Source organism: Nerophis lumbriciformis, linkage group LG28 (assembly GCF_033978685.3).
Source record: "Nerophis lumbriciformis linkage group LG28, RoL_Nlum_v2.1, whole genome shotgun sequence".
NCBI lineage: Eukaryota > Metazoa > Chordata > Actinopteri > Syngnathiformes > Syngnathidae > Nerophis > Nerophis lumbriciformis.
Window position 1 is genome coordinate 3,227,843 of NC_084575.2, and position 16,403 is coordinate 3,244,245.

General features: G+C 42.5%; 2 protein-coding genes and 12 non-coding genes across 14 annotated transcripts in view; 1 reads left to right on the plus strand and 13 right to left on the minus strand.

The window, feature by feature from the left end:
* LOC133570591 (uncharacterized) overlaps positions 1-16,403 on the plus strand; it is a 463,307-nt gene that overhangs the window by 136,723 nt on the left and 310,181 nt on the right. The window lies entirely within an intron of this gene.
* LOC133570556 (uncharacterized) overlaps positions 1-16,403 on the minus strand; it is a 119,199-nt gene that overhangs the window by 16,869 nt on the left and 85,927 nt on the right. The window lies entirely within an intron of this gene.
* Positions 823-893, minus strand: trnag-gcc (transfer RNA glycine (anticodon GCC)). The gene has a single exon. It is a non-coding gene; the product is annotated as a tRNA-Gly (tRNA).
* On the minus strand, positions 3,494-3,564 carry trnag-gcc (transfer RNA glycine (anticodon GCC)). The gene has a single exon. It is a non-coding gene; the product is annotated as a tRNA-Gly (tRNA).
* Positions 5,534-5,604, minus strand: trnag-gcc (transfer RNA glycine (anticodon GCC)). The gene has a single exon. It is a non-coding gene; the product is annotated as a tRNA-Gly (tRNA).
* trnag-gcc (transfer RNA glycine (anticodon GCC)) lies at positions 6,096-6,166 on the minus strand. The gene has a single exon. It is a non-coding gene; the product is annotated as a tRNA-Gly (tRNA).
* On the minus strand, positions 8,131-8,201 carry trnag-gcc (transfer RNA glycine (anticodon GCC)). Its single transcript has one exon. It is a non-coding gene; the product is annotated as a tRNA-Gly (tRNA).
* Positions 9,028-9,101, minus strand: trnan-guu (transfer RNA asparagine (anticodon GUU)). The gene has a single exon. It is a non-coding gene; the product is annotated as a tRNA-Asn (tRNA).
* On the minus strand, positions 9,324-9,394 carry trnag-gcc (transfer RNA glycine (anticodon GCC)). Its single transcript has one exon. It is a non-coding gene; the product is annotated as a tRNA-Gly (tRNA).
* Positions 11,359-11,429, minus strand: trnag-gcc (transfer RNA glycine (anticodon GCC)). The gene has a single exon. It is a non-coding gene; the product is annotated as a tRNA-Gly (tRNA).
* trnan-guu (transfer RNA asparagine (anticodon GUU)) lies at positions 12,256-12,329 on the minus strand. The gene has a single exon. It is a non-coding gene; the product is annotated as a tRNA-Asn (tRNA).
* Positions 14,593-14,663, minus strand: trnag-gcc (transfer RNA glycine (anticodon GCC)). The gene has a single exon. It is a non-coding gene; the product is annotated as a tRNA-Gly (tRNA).
* On the minus strand, positions 15,490-15,563 carry trnan-guu (transfer RNA asparagine (anticodon GUU)). Its single transcript has one exon. It is a non-coding gene; the product is annotated as a tRNA-Asn (tRNA).
* Positions 15,786-15,856, minus strand: trnag-gcc (transfer RNA glycine (anticodon GCC)). Its single transcript has one exon. It is a non-coding gene; the product is annotated as a tRNA-Gly (tRNA).

Below are 16,403 nucleotides of genomic sequence, written 5' to 3' on the forward strand. Positions count from 1 at the left end.
CGACCTCTGGGTTATGGGCCCAGCACGCTTCAGCTGCGCCACTCTGCTGTCTTAATCTCCAGGATGCTTACTCTGGTGAATATCCAGACAAACTACTTGTAACAAAGTGATTTGGAACCCATCTGAAGTAGTGTTTCTTTCTGAGTCCTGGTTCAATCCACATTTAAAATGGCATTTTTTGGAAGAAAACATTGCAGTAAACATCAAACTCTGTGGATCCATTGGGATTTTATTCAAAATGAATAGAATTTGGCTTGCATTCACGTGGTTTGAAAACAAACTGAGAAAGTGTTACAGAAAAAACTTCAAGACACTGACGGGATTTGAGCCCAACATCTCCTATTTAACAAACAGGCACCTTGACTGACAGCTACAGTGCCTGGAACAGCATGGGATTTCAACACGATGTCTATAACCCTACACTGAATTAATGATAGCCAATTTGAGGCGATAGCATTGATTATCAGTAATTTACATTAGTTTAAACAAGCATGGCTTGAAAGTTATGTTGCAAACGTTTTTACTAGAAACTTTTTTGCAAATTTAGAGAAGGACATGGGCTGTACAAGAAAACCCTCAAACCCTCGTGCTCGCGTCAAGGTTTCATCCCTGGGTGGGCTTGAACCACCATCCTCTCAGTTAACAGCCGAACGCGCTGACCGATTGTCATTGTCTTTGGATGGGCGTAACTAGAAGTATACTGATTCAGCCTTCGGTGAGTCCAATATGCCCTTTGGGTGGAATGCCTGCGTCTTGCGGTTGTCACAAACATTGCTTTTGTCCCTTATGAATATTAGTTAAAATGTAATAAAAGCAACAGAATGCATTGGCCGGGAATCGGACCCGGGTCTCCCGCGTGGCAGGCGAGAATTCTACCACTGAACCACCAATGCCTGTGGAGTAAAAGAGGTTTCTGAACTCGGTTAAGAGGAAGAACGTTTGAAATGCGGGCTGCGACAGACAAAACATGCTACAAAGTAGAACACATTCTACGTGCACAAGGGATTTAACAACATCCACAAAAGGCAAGAAATGCAATGCAGCTAATAACAGCAATAAGACTAGCGAGCACCATGTTTTCCATTGGCCGTCTTTTTACTTTCCTTCTTACCTTTTGTACAGCCCTTACCTTTGGGCTGGTACCGAGGGCGACTGTGTTGACCAGTTTGACGCGTGTAAATGATAGAATGTCCAGTACTGTAGAACTGTGTTTGGATATGACAATCCGTTTATTACAAACTATCTAAATTCAACCAAATGTAAGTTATATAACAAAGTATGCTAACCTTGAATGGCACATTATACCAGCATTGTCACCACATGACACAACACGATATGATATGACACGACACGACACCACACGGTCGAAAACTGTTTGTCCTCCAATTGCCCTGCCCATGCTCACACCTGAACTCAATTTAAGGAGGCTGCCATGGTAACCCCACCATAGCAACAGTCCCCTCCCTGTCGACACTTCCTGGTTCTTAACAGGAAGTGGGCGGAGCAATCTGCCAAAAAAGGAAATACAACATGCTGAACCCAACAATCAATTAGAGAAAATAAAATAAAAGCATTATAAACAAATAGGGAAATTTGGCTCCAACACCTTTATAAATAAGCAAGGAAATAAATGATAGCAAGGTCCTGTGTTTCATCATAAAGTAGTTTGCAACATAGCTGACCACCTCATGTACAGCCGAGCACACACGACACCAAATTTAGAGGGTTCTCATATAGGCAGACCTCAGGCTTCAACATCATGAATGCTGGGTTCCATGAAAATGTCACGCACAAACCTGTGAAATTTCTCATTCATTCAAGTCACTGTATTCTCAGGGCTTTCAATGGATTGCAACTGTACTGTTTAGATTGACTTATAAGATGTTTAACCTCTCTTTTAGCAGGAATCATAGGTGTAATTCCCAAAGAGTTAGAGAAGACAGCTGCAGTCTGAATGAGTGTTGGCCTTGCTTTCAAATTAAGAACCAGTCAAATAGACAACTGAAACCTAAATCATAGCAGAGGATGGTTTCTATCCATCGACCTCTGGGTTATGGGCCCAGCACGCTTCCGCTGCGCCACTCTGCTGTCTTAAACTCCAGGATGCTTACTCTGGTGAATATCCAGACAAACTACTTGTAACAAAGTGATTTGGAACCCATCTGAAGTAGTGTTTCTTTCTGAGTCCTGGTTCAATCCACATTTAAAATGGCATTTTTTGGAAGAAAACATTGCAGTAAACATCAAACTCTGTGGATCCATTGGGATTTTATTCAAAACGAATAGAATTTGGCTTGCATTCATGTGGTTTGAAAACAAACTGAGAAAGTGTTACGGAAAAAACTTCAAGACACTGACGGGATTTGAGCCCAACATCTCCTATTTAACAAACAGGCACCTTGACTGACGGCTACAGTGCCTGGAACAGCATGGGATTTCAACACGATGTCTATAACCCTACACTGAATTAATGATAGCCAATTTGAGGCGATAGCATTGATTATCAGTAATTTACATTAGTTTAAACAAGCATGGCTTGAAAGTTATGTTGCAAACGTTTTTACTAGAAACTTTTTTGCAAATTTAGAGAAGGACATGGACTGTACAAGAAAACCCTCAAACCCTCGTGCTCGCGTCAAGATTTCGTCCCTGGGTGGGCTTGAACCACCATCCTCTCAGTTAACAGCCGAACGCGCTGACCGATTGTCATTGTCTTTGGATGGGCGTAACTAGAAGTACACTGATTCAGCCTTCGGTGAGTCCAATATGCCCTTTGGGTGGAATGCCTGCGTCTTGCGGTTGTCACAAACATTGCTTTTGTCCCTTATGAATATTAGTTAAAATGTAATAAAAGCAACAGAATGCATTGGCCGGGAATCGGACCCGGGTCTCCCGCGTGAATTCTACCATTGAACCACCAATGCCTGTGGAGTAAAAGAGATTTATGAACTCGGTTAAGAGGAAGAACGTTTGAAATGCGGGCTGCGACGGACCAAACATGCGACACTGAATTAATGATAGCCAATATGAGGCGATAGCATTGATTATCAGTAATTTACATTAGTTTAAACAAGAATGGCTTGAAAGTTATGTTGCAAACGTGGCACACGTTTTAACTAGAAACTTTTTTGCAAATTTAGAGAAGGACTTGGGCTGTACAAGAAAACCCTCAAACACCTGTGGTCGAGTCAAGATTTCGTCCCTGGGTGGGCTTGAACCACCACCCTCTCAGTTAACAGCCGAACGCGCTGACCAATCGCGCCACAGAGACTTACTGGTTTACATGATTAATTACTCCCCAAAGAATTATAAAATCTCATGTTACGATGACCCGATGTCATTGTCTTTGGATTAGCGTAACTAGAAGTACACTGCTTCAGACTTCGGCGAGTCCAATATGCCTTTTGGGTGGAATGCCTGCGTCTTGCGGTTGTCACAAACATTGCTTTTGTCCCTTATGAATATTAGTTAAAATGTAATAAAAGCAACAGAATGCATTGGCCGGGAATCGGACCCGGGTCTCCCGCGTGGCAGGCGAGAATTCTACCACTGAACCACCAATGCCTGCGGTGTAAAAGAGGTTTCTGAACTCGGTTAAGAGGAAGAACGTTTGAAATGCGGGCTGCGACAGACAAAACATGCTACAAAGTAGAACACATACTACGTGCACAAGGGATTTAACAACATCCACAAAAGGCAAGAAATGCAATGCAGCTAATAACAGCAATAAGACTAGCTAGCACCATGTTTTCCATTGGCCGTCTTTTTACTTTCCTTCTTACCTTTTGTACAGCCCTTACCTTTGGGCTGGTACCGAGGGCGACTGTGTTGACCAGTTTGACGCGTGTAAATGATAGAATGTCCAGTACTGTAGAACTGTGTTTGGATATGACAATCCGTTTATTACAAACTATCTAAATTCAACCAAATGTAAGTTATATAACAAAGTATGCTAACCTTGAATGGCACATTATACCAGCATTGTCACCACATGACACAACACGATATGATATGACACGACACGACACCACACGGTCGAAAACTGTTTGTCCTCCAATCGCCCTGCCCATGCTCACACCTTAACTCAATTTAAGGAGGCTGCCATGGTAACCCCACCATAGCAACAGTCCCCTCCCTGTCGACACTTCCTGGTTCTTAACAGGAAGTGGGCGGAGCAATCTGCCAAAAAAGGAAATACAACATGCTGAACCCAACAATCAATTAGAGAAAATAAAATAAAAGCATTATAAACAAATAGGGAAATTTGGCTCCAACACCTTTATAAATAAGCAAGGAAATAAATGATAGCAAGGTCCTGTGTTTCATCATAAAGTAGTTTGCAACATAGCTGACCACCTCATGTACAGCCGAGCACACACGACACCAAATTTAGAGGGTTCTCATATAGGCAGACCTCAGGCTTCAACATCATGAATGCTGGGTTCCATGAAAATGTCACGCACAAACCTGTGAAATTTCTCATTCATTCAAGTCACTGTATTCTCAGGGCTTTCAATGGATTGCAACTGTACTGTTTAGATTGACTTATAAGATCTTTAACCTCTCTTTTAGCAGGAATCATAGGTGTAATTCCCAAAGAGTTAGAGAAGACAGCTGCAGTCTGAATGAGTGTTGGCCTTGCTTTCAAATTAAGAACCAGTCAAATAGACAACTGAAACCTAAATCATAGCAGAGGATGGTTTCGATCCATCGACCTCTGGGTTATGGGCCCAGCTCGCTTCCGCTGCGCCACTCTGCTGTCTTAATCTCCAGGGTGCTTACTCTGGTGAATATCCAGACAAACTACTTGTAACAAAGTGATTTGGAACCCATCTGAAGTAGTGTTTCTTTCTGAGTCCTGGTTCAATCCACATTTAAAATGGCATTTTTTGGAAGAAAACATTGCAGTAAACATCAAACTCTGTGGATCCATTGGGATTTTATTCAAAACGAATAGAATTTGGCTTGCATTCATGTGGTTTGAAAACAAACTGAGAAAGTGTTACAGAAAAAACTTCAAGACACTGACGGGATTTGAGCCCAACATCTCCTATTTAACAAACAGGCACCTTGACTGATGGCTACAGTGCCTGGAACAGCATGGGATTTCAACACGATGTCTATAACCCTACACTGAATTAATGATAGCCAATTTGAGGCGATAGCATTGATTATCAGTAATTTACATTAGTTTAAACAAGCATGGCTTGAAAGTTATGTTGCAAACGTTTTTACTAGAAACTTTTTTGCAAATTTAGAGAAGGACATGGACTGTACAAGAAAACCCTCAAACCCTCGTGCTCGCGTCAAGATTTCGTCCCTGGGTGGGCTTGAACCACCATCCTCTCAGTTAACAGCTGAACGTGCTGACCGATTGTCATTGTCTTTGGATGGGCGTAACTAGAAGTATACTGATTCAGCCTTCGGTGAGTCCAATATGCCCTTTGGGTGGAATGCCTGCGTCTTGCGGTTTTCACAAACATTGCTTTTGTCCCTTATGAATATTAGTTAAAATGTAATAAAAGCAACAGAATGCATTGGCCGGGAATCGGACCCGGGTCTCCCGCGTGGCAGGCGAGAATTCTACCACTGAACCACCAATGCCTGTGGAGTAAAAGAGATTTATGAACTCGGTTAAGAGGAAGAACGTTTGAAATGCGGGCTGCGACGGACCAAACATGCTACACTGAATTAATGATAGCCAAAATGAGGCGATAGCATTGATTATCAGTAATTTACATTAGTTTAAACAAGAATGGCTTGAAAGTTATGTTGCAAACGTGGCACACGTTTTAACTAGAAACTTTTTTGCAAATTTAGAGAAGGACATGGGCTGTACAAGAAAACCCTCAAACCCCCGTGCTCGAGTCAAGATTTCGTCCCTGGGTGGGCTTGAACCACCATCCTCTCAGTTAACAGCCGAACATGCTGACCGATTGTCATTGTCTTTGGATGGGGGTAACTAGAAGTACACTGATTCAGCCTTCGGTGAGTCCAATATGCCCTTTGGGTGGAATGCCTGCGTCTTGCGGTTGTCACAAACATTGCTTTTGTCCCTTATGAATATTAGTTAAAATGTAATAAAAGCAACAGAATGCATTGGCCGGGAATCGGACCCGGGTCTCCCGCGTGGCAGGCGAGAATTCTACCACTGAACCACCAATGCCTGTGGAGTAAAAGAGGTTTCTGAACTCGGTTAAGAGGAAGAACGTTTGAAATGCGGGCCGCGACAGACAAAACATGCTACAAAGTAGAACACATACTACGTGCACAAGGGATTTAACAACATCCACAAAAGGCAAGAAATGCAATGCAGCTAATAACAGCAATAAGACTAGCGAGCACCATGTTTTCCATTGGCCGTCTTTTTACTTTCCTTCTTACCTTTTGTACAGCCCTTACCTTTGGGCTGGTACCGAGGGCGACTGTGTTGACCAGTTTGACGCGTGTAAATGATAGAATGTCCAGTACTGTAGAACTGTGTTTGGATATGACAATCCGTTTATTACAAACTATCTAAATTCAACCAAATGTAAGTTATATAACAATGTATGCTAACCTTGAATGGCACATTATACCAGCATTGTCACCACATGACACAACACGATATGATATGACACGACACCACACGGTCGAAAACTGTTTGTCCTCCAATCGCCCTGCCCATGCTCACACCTGAACTCAATTTAAGGAGGCTGCCATGGTAACCCCACCATAGTAACAGTCCCCTCCCTGTCGACACTTCCTGGTTCTTAACAGGAAGTGGGCGGAGCAATCTGCCAAAAAAGGAAATACAACATGCTGAACCCAACAATCAATTAGAGAAAATAAAATAAAAGCATTATAAACAAAAAAGGAAATTTGGCTCCAACACCTTTATAAATAAGCAAGGAAATAAATGATAGCAAGGTCCTGTGTTTCATCATAAAGTAGTTTGCAACATAGCTGACCACCTCATGTACAGCCGAGCACACACGACACCAAATTTAGAGGGTTCTCATATAGGCAGACCTCAGGCTTCAACATCATGAATGCTGGGTTCCATGAAAATGTCACGCACAAACCTGTGAAATTTCTCATTCATTCAAGTCACTGTATTCTCAGGGCTTTCAATGGATTGCAACTGTACTGTTTAGATTGACTTATAAGATGTTTAACCTCTCTTTTAGCAGGAATCATAGGTGTAATTCCCAAAGAGTTAGAGAAGACAGCTGCAGTCTGAATGAGTGTTGGCCTTGCTTTCAAATTAAGAACCAGTCAAATAGACAACTGAAACCTAAATCATAGCAGAGGATGGTTTCGATCCATCGACCTCTGGGTTATGGGCCCAGCACGCTTCCGCTGCGCCACTCTGCTGTCTTAATCTCCAGGATGCTTACTCTGGTGAATATCCAGACAAACTACTTGTAACAAAGTGATTTGGAACCCATCTGAAGTAGTGTTTCTTTCTGAGTCCTGGTTCAATCCACATTTAAAATGGCATTTTTTGGAAGAAAACATTGCAGTAAACATCAAACTCTGTGGATCCATTGGGATTTTATTCAAAACGAATAGAATTTGGCTTGCATTCATGTGGTTTGAAAACAAACTGAGAAAGTGTTACAGAAAAAACTTCAAGACACTGACGGGATTTGAGCCCAACATCTCCTATTTAACAAACAGGCACCTTGACTGACAGCTACAGTGCCTGGAACAGCATTGGATTTCAACACGATGTCTATAACCCTACACTGAATTAATGATAGCCAATTTGAGGCGATAGCATTGATTATCAGTAATTTACATTAGTTTAAACAAGCATGGCTTGAAAGTTATGTTGCAAACGTTTTTACTAGAAACTTTTTTGCAAATTTAGAGAAGGACATGGACTGTACAAGAAAACCCTCAAACCCTCGTGCTCGCGTCAAGATTTCGTCCCTGGGTGGGCTTGAACCACCATCCTCTCAATTAACAGCCGAACGTGCTGACCGATTGTCATTGTCTTTGGATGGGCGTAACTAGAAGTATACTGATTCAGCCTTCGGTGAGTCCAATATGCCCTTTGGGTGGAATGCCTGCGTCTTGCGGTTTTCACAAACATTGCTTTTGTCCCTTATGAATATTAGTTAAAATGTAATAAAAGCAACAGAATGCATTGGCCGGGAATCGGACCCGGGTCTCCCGCGTGGCAGGCGAGAATTCTACCACTGAACCACCAATGCCTGTGGAGTAAAAGAGATTTATGAACTCGGTTAAGAGGAAGAACGTTTGAAATGCGGGCTGCGACGGACCAAACATGCTACACTGAATTAATGATAGCCAAAATGAGGCGATAGCATTGATTATCAGTAATTTACATTAGTTTAAACAAGAATGGCTTGAAAGTTATGTTGCAAACGTGGCACACGTTTTAACTAGAAACTTTTTTGCAAATTTAGAGAAGGACATGGGCTGTACAAGAAAACCCTCAAACCCCCGTGCTCGAGTCAAGATTTCGTCCCTGGGTGGGCTTGAACCACCATCCTCTCAGTTAACAGCCGAACGTGCTGACCGATTGTCATTGTCTTTGGATGGGGGTAACTAGAAGTACACTGATTCAGCCTTCGGTGAGTCCAATATGCCCTTTGGGTGGAATGCCTGCGTCTTGCGGTTGTCACAAACATTGCTTTTGTCCCTTATGAATATTAGTTAAAATGTAATAAAAGCAACAGAATGCATTGGCCGGGAATCGGACCCGGGTCTCCCGCGTGAATTCTACCATTGAACCACCAATGCCTGTGGAGTAAAAGAGATTTATGAACTCGGTTAAGAGGAAGAACGTTTGAAATGCGGGCTGCGACGGACCAAACATGCGACACTGAATTAATGATAGCCAATATGAGGCGATAGCATTGATTATCAGTAATTTACATTAGTTTAAACAAGAATGGCTTGAAAGTTATGTTGCAAACGTGGCACACGTTTTAACTAGAAACTTTTTTGCAAATTTAGAGAAGGACATGGGCTGTACAAGAAAACCCTCAAACACCTGTGGTCGAGTCAAGATTTCGTCCCTGGGTGGGCTTGAACCACCATCCTCTCAGTTAACAGCCGAACGCGCTGACCGATTGCGCCACAGAGACTTACTGGTTTACTTGATTAATTACTCCCCAAATAATTATAAAATCTCATGTTACGATGTCCCGATGTCATTGTCTTTGGATTAGCGTAACTAGAAGTACACTGCTTCAGACTACGGAGAGTCCAATATGCCTTTTGGGTGGAATGCCTGCGTCTTGCGGTTGTCACAAACATTGCTTTTGTCCCTTATGAATATTAGTTAAAATGTAATAAAAGCAACAGAATGCATTGGCCGGGAATCGGACCCGGGTCTCCCGCGTGGCAGGCGAGAATTCTACCACTGAACCACCAATGCCTGTGGAGTAAAAGAGGTTTCTGAACTCGGTTAAGAGGAAGAACGTTTGAAATGCGGGCCGCGACAGACAAAACATGCTACAAAGTAGAACACATTCTACGTGCACAAGGGATTTAACAACATCCACAAAAGGCAAGAAATGCAATGCAGCTAATAACAGCAATAAGACTAGCGAGCACCATGTTTTCCATTGGCCGTCTTTTTACTTTCCTTCTTACCTTTTGTACAGCCCTTACCTTTGGGCTGGTACCGAGGGCGACTGTGTTGACCAGTTTGACGCGTGTAAATGATAGAATGTCCAGTACTGTAGAACTGTGTTTGGATATGACAATCCGTTTATTACAAACTATCTAAATTCAACCAAATGTAAGTTATATAACAAAGTATGCTAACCTTGAATGGCACATTATACCAGCATTGTCACCACATGACACAACACGATATGATATGACACGACACCACACGGTCGAAAACTGTTTGTCCTCCAATCGCCCTGCCCATGCTCACACCTGAACTCAATTTAAGGAGGCTGCCATGGTAACCCCACCATAGCAACAGTCCCCTCCCTGTCGACACTTCCTGGTTCTTAACAGGAAGTGGGCGGAGCAATCTGCCAAAAAAGGAAATACAACATGCTGAACCCAACAATCAATTAGAGAAAATAAAATAAAAGCATTATAAACAAATAGGGAAATTTGGCTCCAACACCTTTATAAATAAGCAAGGAAATAAATGATAGCAAGGTCCTGTGTTTCATCATAAAGTAGTTTGCAACATAGCTGACCACCTCATGTACAGCCGAGCACACACGACACCAAATTTAGAGGGTTCTCATATAGGCAGACCTCAGGCTTCAACATCATGAATGCTGGGTTCCATGAAAATGTCACGCACAAACCTGTGAAATTTCTCATTCATTCAAGTCACTGTATTCTCAGGGCTTTCAATGGATTGCAACTGTACTGTTTAGATTGACTGATAAGATGTTTAACCTCTCTTTTAGCAGGAATCATAGGTGTAATTCCCAAAGAGTTAGAGAAGACAGCTGCAGTCTGAATGAGTGTTGGCCTTGCTTTCAAATTAAGAACCAGTCAAATAGACAACTGAAACCTAAATCATAGCAGAGGATGGTTTCGATCCATCGACCTCTGGGTTATGGGCCCAGCACGCTTCCGCTGCGCCACTCTGCTGTCTTAATCTCCAGGATGCTTACTCTGGTGAATATCCAGACAAACTACTTGTAACAAAGTGATTTGGAACCCATCTGAAGTAGTGTTTCTTTCTGAGTCCTGGTTCAATCCACATTTAAAATGGCATTTTTTTGAAGAAAACATTGCAGTAAACATCAAACTCTGTGGATCCATTGGGATTTTATTCAAAACGAATAGAATTTGGCTTGCATTCATGTGGTTTGAAAACAAACTGAGAAAGTGTTACAGAAAAAACTTCAAGACACTGACGGGATTTGAGCCCAACATCTCCTATTTAACAAACAGGCACCTTGACTGACGGCTACAGTGCCTGGAACAGCATGGGATTTCAACACGATGTCTATAACCCTACACTGAATTAATGATAGCCAATTTGAGGCGATAGCATTGATTATCAGTAATTTACATTAGTTTAAACAAGCATGGCTTGAAAGTTATGTTGCAAACGTTTTTACTAGAAACTTTTTTGCAAATTTAGAGAAGGACATGGACTGTACAAGAAAACCCTCAAACCCTCGTGCTCGCGTCAAGATTTCGTCCCTGGGTGGGCTTGAACCACCATCCTCTCAGTTAACAGCCGAACGTGCTGACCGATTGTCATTGTCTTTGGATGGGCGTAACTAGAAGTATACTGATTCAGCCTTCGGTGAGTCCAATATGCCCTTTGGGTGGAATGCCTGCGTCTTGCGGTTTTCACAAACATTGCTTTTGTCCCTTATGAATATTAGTTAAAATGTAATAAAAGCAACAGAATGCATTGGCCGGGAATCGGACCCGGGTCTCCCGCGTGGCAGGCGAGAATTCTACCACTGAACCACCAATGCCTGTGGAGTAAAAGAGATTTATGAACTCGGTTAAGAGGAAGAACGTTTGAAATGCGGGCTGCGACGGACCAAACATGCTACACTGAATTAATGATAGCCAAAATGAGGCGATAGCATTGATTATCAGTAATTTACATTAGTTTAAACAAGAATGGCTTGAAAGTTATGTTGCAAACGTGGCACACGTTTTAACTAGAAACTTTTTTGCAAATTTAGAGAAGGACATGGGCTGTACAAGAAAACCCTCAAACCCCCGTGCTCGAGTCAAGATTTCGTCCCTGGGTGGGCTTGAACCACCATCCTCTCAGTTAACAGCCGAACATGCTGACCGATTGTCATTGTCTTTGGATGGGCGTAACTAGAAGTACACTGATTCAGCCTTCGGTGAGTCCAATATGTCCTTTGGGTGGAATGCCTGCGTCTTGCGGTTGTCACAAACATTGCTTTTGTCCCTTATGAATATTAGTTAAAATGTAATAAAAGCAACAGAATGCATTGGCCGGGAATCGGACCCGGGTCTCCCGCGTGAATTCTACCACTGAACCACCAATGCCTGTGGAGTAAAAGAGATTTATGAACTCGGTTAAGAGGAAGAACGTTTGAAATGCGGGCTGCGACGGACCAAACATGCGACACTGAATTAATGATAGCCAATATGAGGCGATAGCATTGATTATCAGTAATTTACATTAGTTTAAACAAGAATGGCTTGAAAGTTCTGTTGCAAACATGGCACACGTTTTAACTAGAAACTTTTTTGCAAATTTAGAGAAGGACATGGGCTGTACAAGAAAACCCTCAAACACCTGTGGTCGAGTCAAGATTTCGTCCCTGGGTGGGCTTGAACCACCATCCTCTCAGTTAACAGCCGAACGCGCTGACCGATTGCGCCACAGAGACTTACTGGTTTACATGATTAATTACTCCCCAAAAAATTATAAAATCTCATGTTACGATGTCCCGATGTCATTGTCTTTGGATTAGCGTAACTAGAAGTACACTGCTTCAGACTTCGGCGAGTCCAATATGCCTTTTGGATGGAATGCCTGCGTCTTGCGGTTGTCACAAACATTGCTTTTGTCCCTTATGAATATTAGTTAAAATGTAATAAAAGCAACAGAATGCATTGGCCGGGAATCGGACCCGGGTCTCCCTCGTGGCAGGCAAGAAATCTACCACTGAACCACCAATGCCTGTGGAGTAAAAAAAGTTTTCTAAACTCGGTTAAGAGGAAGAACGTTTGAAATGCGGGCCGCGACAGACAAAACATGCTACAAAGTAGAACACATTCTACGTGCACAAGGGATTTAACAACATCCACAAAAGGCAAGAAATGCAATGCAGCTAATAACAGCAATAAGACTAGCGAGCACCATGTTTTCCATTGGCCGTCTTTTTACTTTCCTTCTTACCTTTTGTACAGCCCTTACCTTTGGGCTGGTACCGAGGGCGACTGTGTTGACCAGTTTGACGCGTGTAAATGATAGAATGTCCAGTACTGTAGAACTGTGTTTGGATATGACAATCCGTTTATTACAAACTATCTAAATTAAACCAAATGTAAGTTATATAACAATGTATGCTAACCTTGAATGGCACATTATACCAGCATTGTCACCACATGACACAACACGATATTATATGACACGACACCACACCACACGGTCGAAAACTGTTTGTCCTCCAATCGCCCTGCCCATGCTCACACCTGAACTCAATTTAAGGAGGCTGCCATGGTAACCCCACCATAGCAACAGTCCCCTCCCTGTCGACACTTCCTGGTTCTTAACAGGAAGTGGGCGGAGCAATCTGCCAAAAAAGGAAATACAACATGCTGAACCCAACAATCAATTAGAGAAAATAAAATAAAAGCATTATAAACAAATAGGGAAATTTGGCTCCAACACCTTTATAAATAAGCAAGGAAATAAATGATAGCAAGGTCCTGTGTTTCATCATAAAGTAGTTTGCAACATAGCTGACCACCTCATGTACAGCCGAGCACACACGACACCAAATTTAGAGGGTTCTCATATAGGCAGACCTCAGGCTTCAACATCATGAATGCTGGGTTCCATGAAAATGTCACGCACAAACCTGTGAAATTTCTCATTCATTCAAGTCACTGTATTCTCAGGGCTTTCAATGGATTGCAACTGTACTGTTTAGATTGACTTATAAGATGTTTAACCTCTCTTTTAGCAGGAATCATAGGTGTAATTCCCAAAGAGTTAGAGAAGACAGCTGCAGTCTGAATGAGTGTTGGCCTTGCTTTCAAATTAAGAACCAGTCAAATAGACAACTGAAACCTAAATCATAGCAGAGGATGGTTTCTATCCATCAACCTCTGGGTTATGGGCCCAGCACGCTTCCGCTGCGCCACTCTGCTGTCTTAATCTCCAGGATGCTTACTCTGGTGAATATCCAGACAAACTACTTGTAACAAAGTGATTTGGAACCCATCTGAAGTAGTGTTTCTTTCTGAGTCCTGGTTCAATCCACATTTAAAATGGCATTTTTTGGAAGAAAACATTGCAGTAAACATCAAACTCTGTGGATCCATTGGGATTTTATTCAAAACGAATAGAATTTGGCTTGCATTCATGTGGTTTGAAAACAAACTGAGAAAGTGTTACAGAAAAAACTTCAAGACACTGACGGGATTTGAGCCCAACATCTCCTATTTAACAAACAGGCACCTTGACTGACGGCTACAGTGCCTGGAACAGCATTGGATTTCAACACGATGTCTATAACCCTACACTGAATTAATGATAGCCAATTTGAGGCGATAGCATTGATTATCAGTAATTTACATTAGTTTAAACAAGCATGGCTTGAAAGTTATGTTGCAAACGTTTTTACTAGAAACTTTTTTGCAAATTTAGAGAAGGACATGGACTGTACAAGAAAACCCTCAAACCCTCGTGCTCGCGTCAAGATTTCGTCCCTGGGTGGGCTTGAACCACCATCCTCTCAGTTAACAGCCGAACGTGCTGACCGATTGTCATTGTCTTTGGATGGGCGTAACTAGAAGTATACTGATTCAGCCTTCGGTGAGTCCAATATGCCCTTTGGGTGGAATGCCTGCGTCTTGCGGTTTTCACAAACATTGCTTTTGTCCCTTATGAATATTAGTTAAAATGTAATAAAAGCAACAGAATGCATTGGCCGGGAATCGGACCCGGGTCTCCCGCGTGGCAGGCGAGAATTCTACCACTGAACCACCAATGCCTGTGGGGTAAAAGAGATTTATGAACTCGGTTAAGAGGAAGAACGTTTGAAATGCGGGCTGCGACGGACCAAACATGCTACACTGAATTAATGATAGCCAAAATGAGGCGATAGCATTGATTATCAGTAATTTACATTAGTTTAAACAAGAATGGCTTGAAAGTTATGTTGCAAACGTGGCACATGTTTTAACTAGAAACTTTTTTGCAAATTTAGAGAAGGACATGGGCTGTACAAGAAAACCCTCAAACCCCCGTGCTCGAGTCAAGATTTCGTCCCTGGGTGGGCTTGAACCACCATCCTCTCAGTTAACAGCCGAACGTGCTGACCGATTGTCATTGTCTTTGGATGGGGGTAACTAGAAGTACACTGATTCAGCCTTCGGTGAGTCCAATATGCCCTTTGGGTGGAATGCCTGCATCTTGCGGTTGTCACAAACATTGCTTTTGTCCCTTATGAATATTAGTTAAAATGTAATAAAAGCAACAGAATGCATTGGCCGGGAATCGGACCCGGGTCTCCCGCGTGAATTCTACCATTGAACCACCAATGCCTGTGGAGTAAAAGAGATTTATGAACTCGGTTAAGAGGAAGAACGTTTGAAATGCGGGCTGCGACGGACCAAACATGCGACACTGAATTAATGATAGCCAATATGAGGCGATAGCATTGATTATCAGTAATTTACATTAGTTTAAACAAGAATGGCTTGAAAGTTATGTTGCAAACGTGGCACACGTTTTAACTAGAAACTTTTTTGCAAATTTAGAGAAGGACATGGGCTGTACAAGAAAACCCTCAAACACCTGTGGTCGAGTCAAGATTTCGTCCCTGGGTGGGCTTGAACCACCATCCTCTCAGTTAACAGCCGAACGCGCTGACCGATTGCGCCACAGAGACTTACTGGTTTACTTGATTAATTACTCCCCAAAAAATTATAAAATCTCATGTTACGATGTCCCGATGTCATTGTCTTTGGATTAGCGTAACTAGAAGTACACTGCTTCAGACTTCGGCGAGTCCAATATGCCTTTTGGGTGGAATGCCTGCGTCTTGCGGTTGTCACAAACATTGCTTTTGTCCCTTATGAATATTAGTTAAAATGTAATAAAAGCAACAGAATGCATTGGCCGGGAATCGGACCCGGGTCTCCCGCGTGGCAGGCGAGAATTCTACCACTGAACCACCAATGCCTGTGGAGTAAAAGAGATTTATGAACTCGGTTAAGAGGAAGAACGTTTGAAATGCGGGCTGCGACGTACCAAACATGCTACACTGAATTAATGATAGCCAAAATGAGGCGATAGCATTGATTATCAGTAATTTACATTAGTTTAAACAAGAATGGCTTGAAAGTTATGTTGCAAACGTGGCACATGTTTTAACTAGAAACTTTTTTGCAAATTTAGAGAAGGACATGGGCTGTACAAGAAAACCCTCAAACCCCCGTGCTCGAGTCAAGATTTCGTCCCTGGGTGGGCTTGAACCACCATCCTCTCAGTTAACAGCCGAACGTGCTGACCGATTGTCATTGTCTTTGGATGGGGGTAACTAGAAGTACACTGATTCAGCCTTCGGTGAGTCCAATATGCCCTTTGGGTGGAATGCCTGCGTCTTGCGGTTGTCACAAACATTGCTTTTGTCCCTTATGAATATTAGTTAAAATGTAATAAAAGCAACAGAATGCATTGGCCGGGAATCGGACCCGGGTCTCCCGCGTGAATTCTACCATTGAACCAC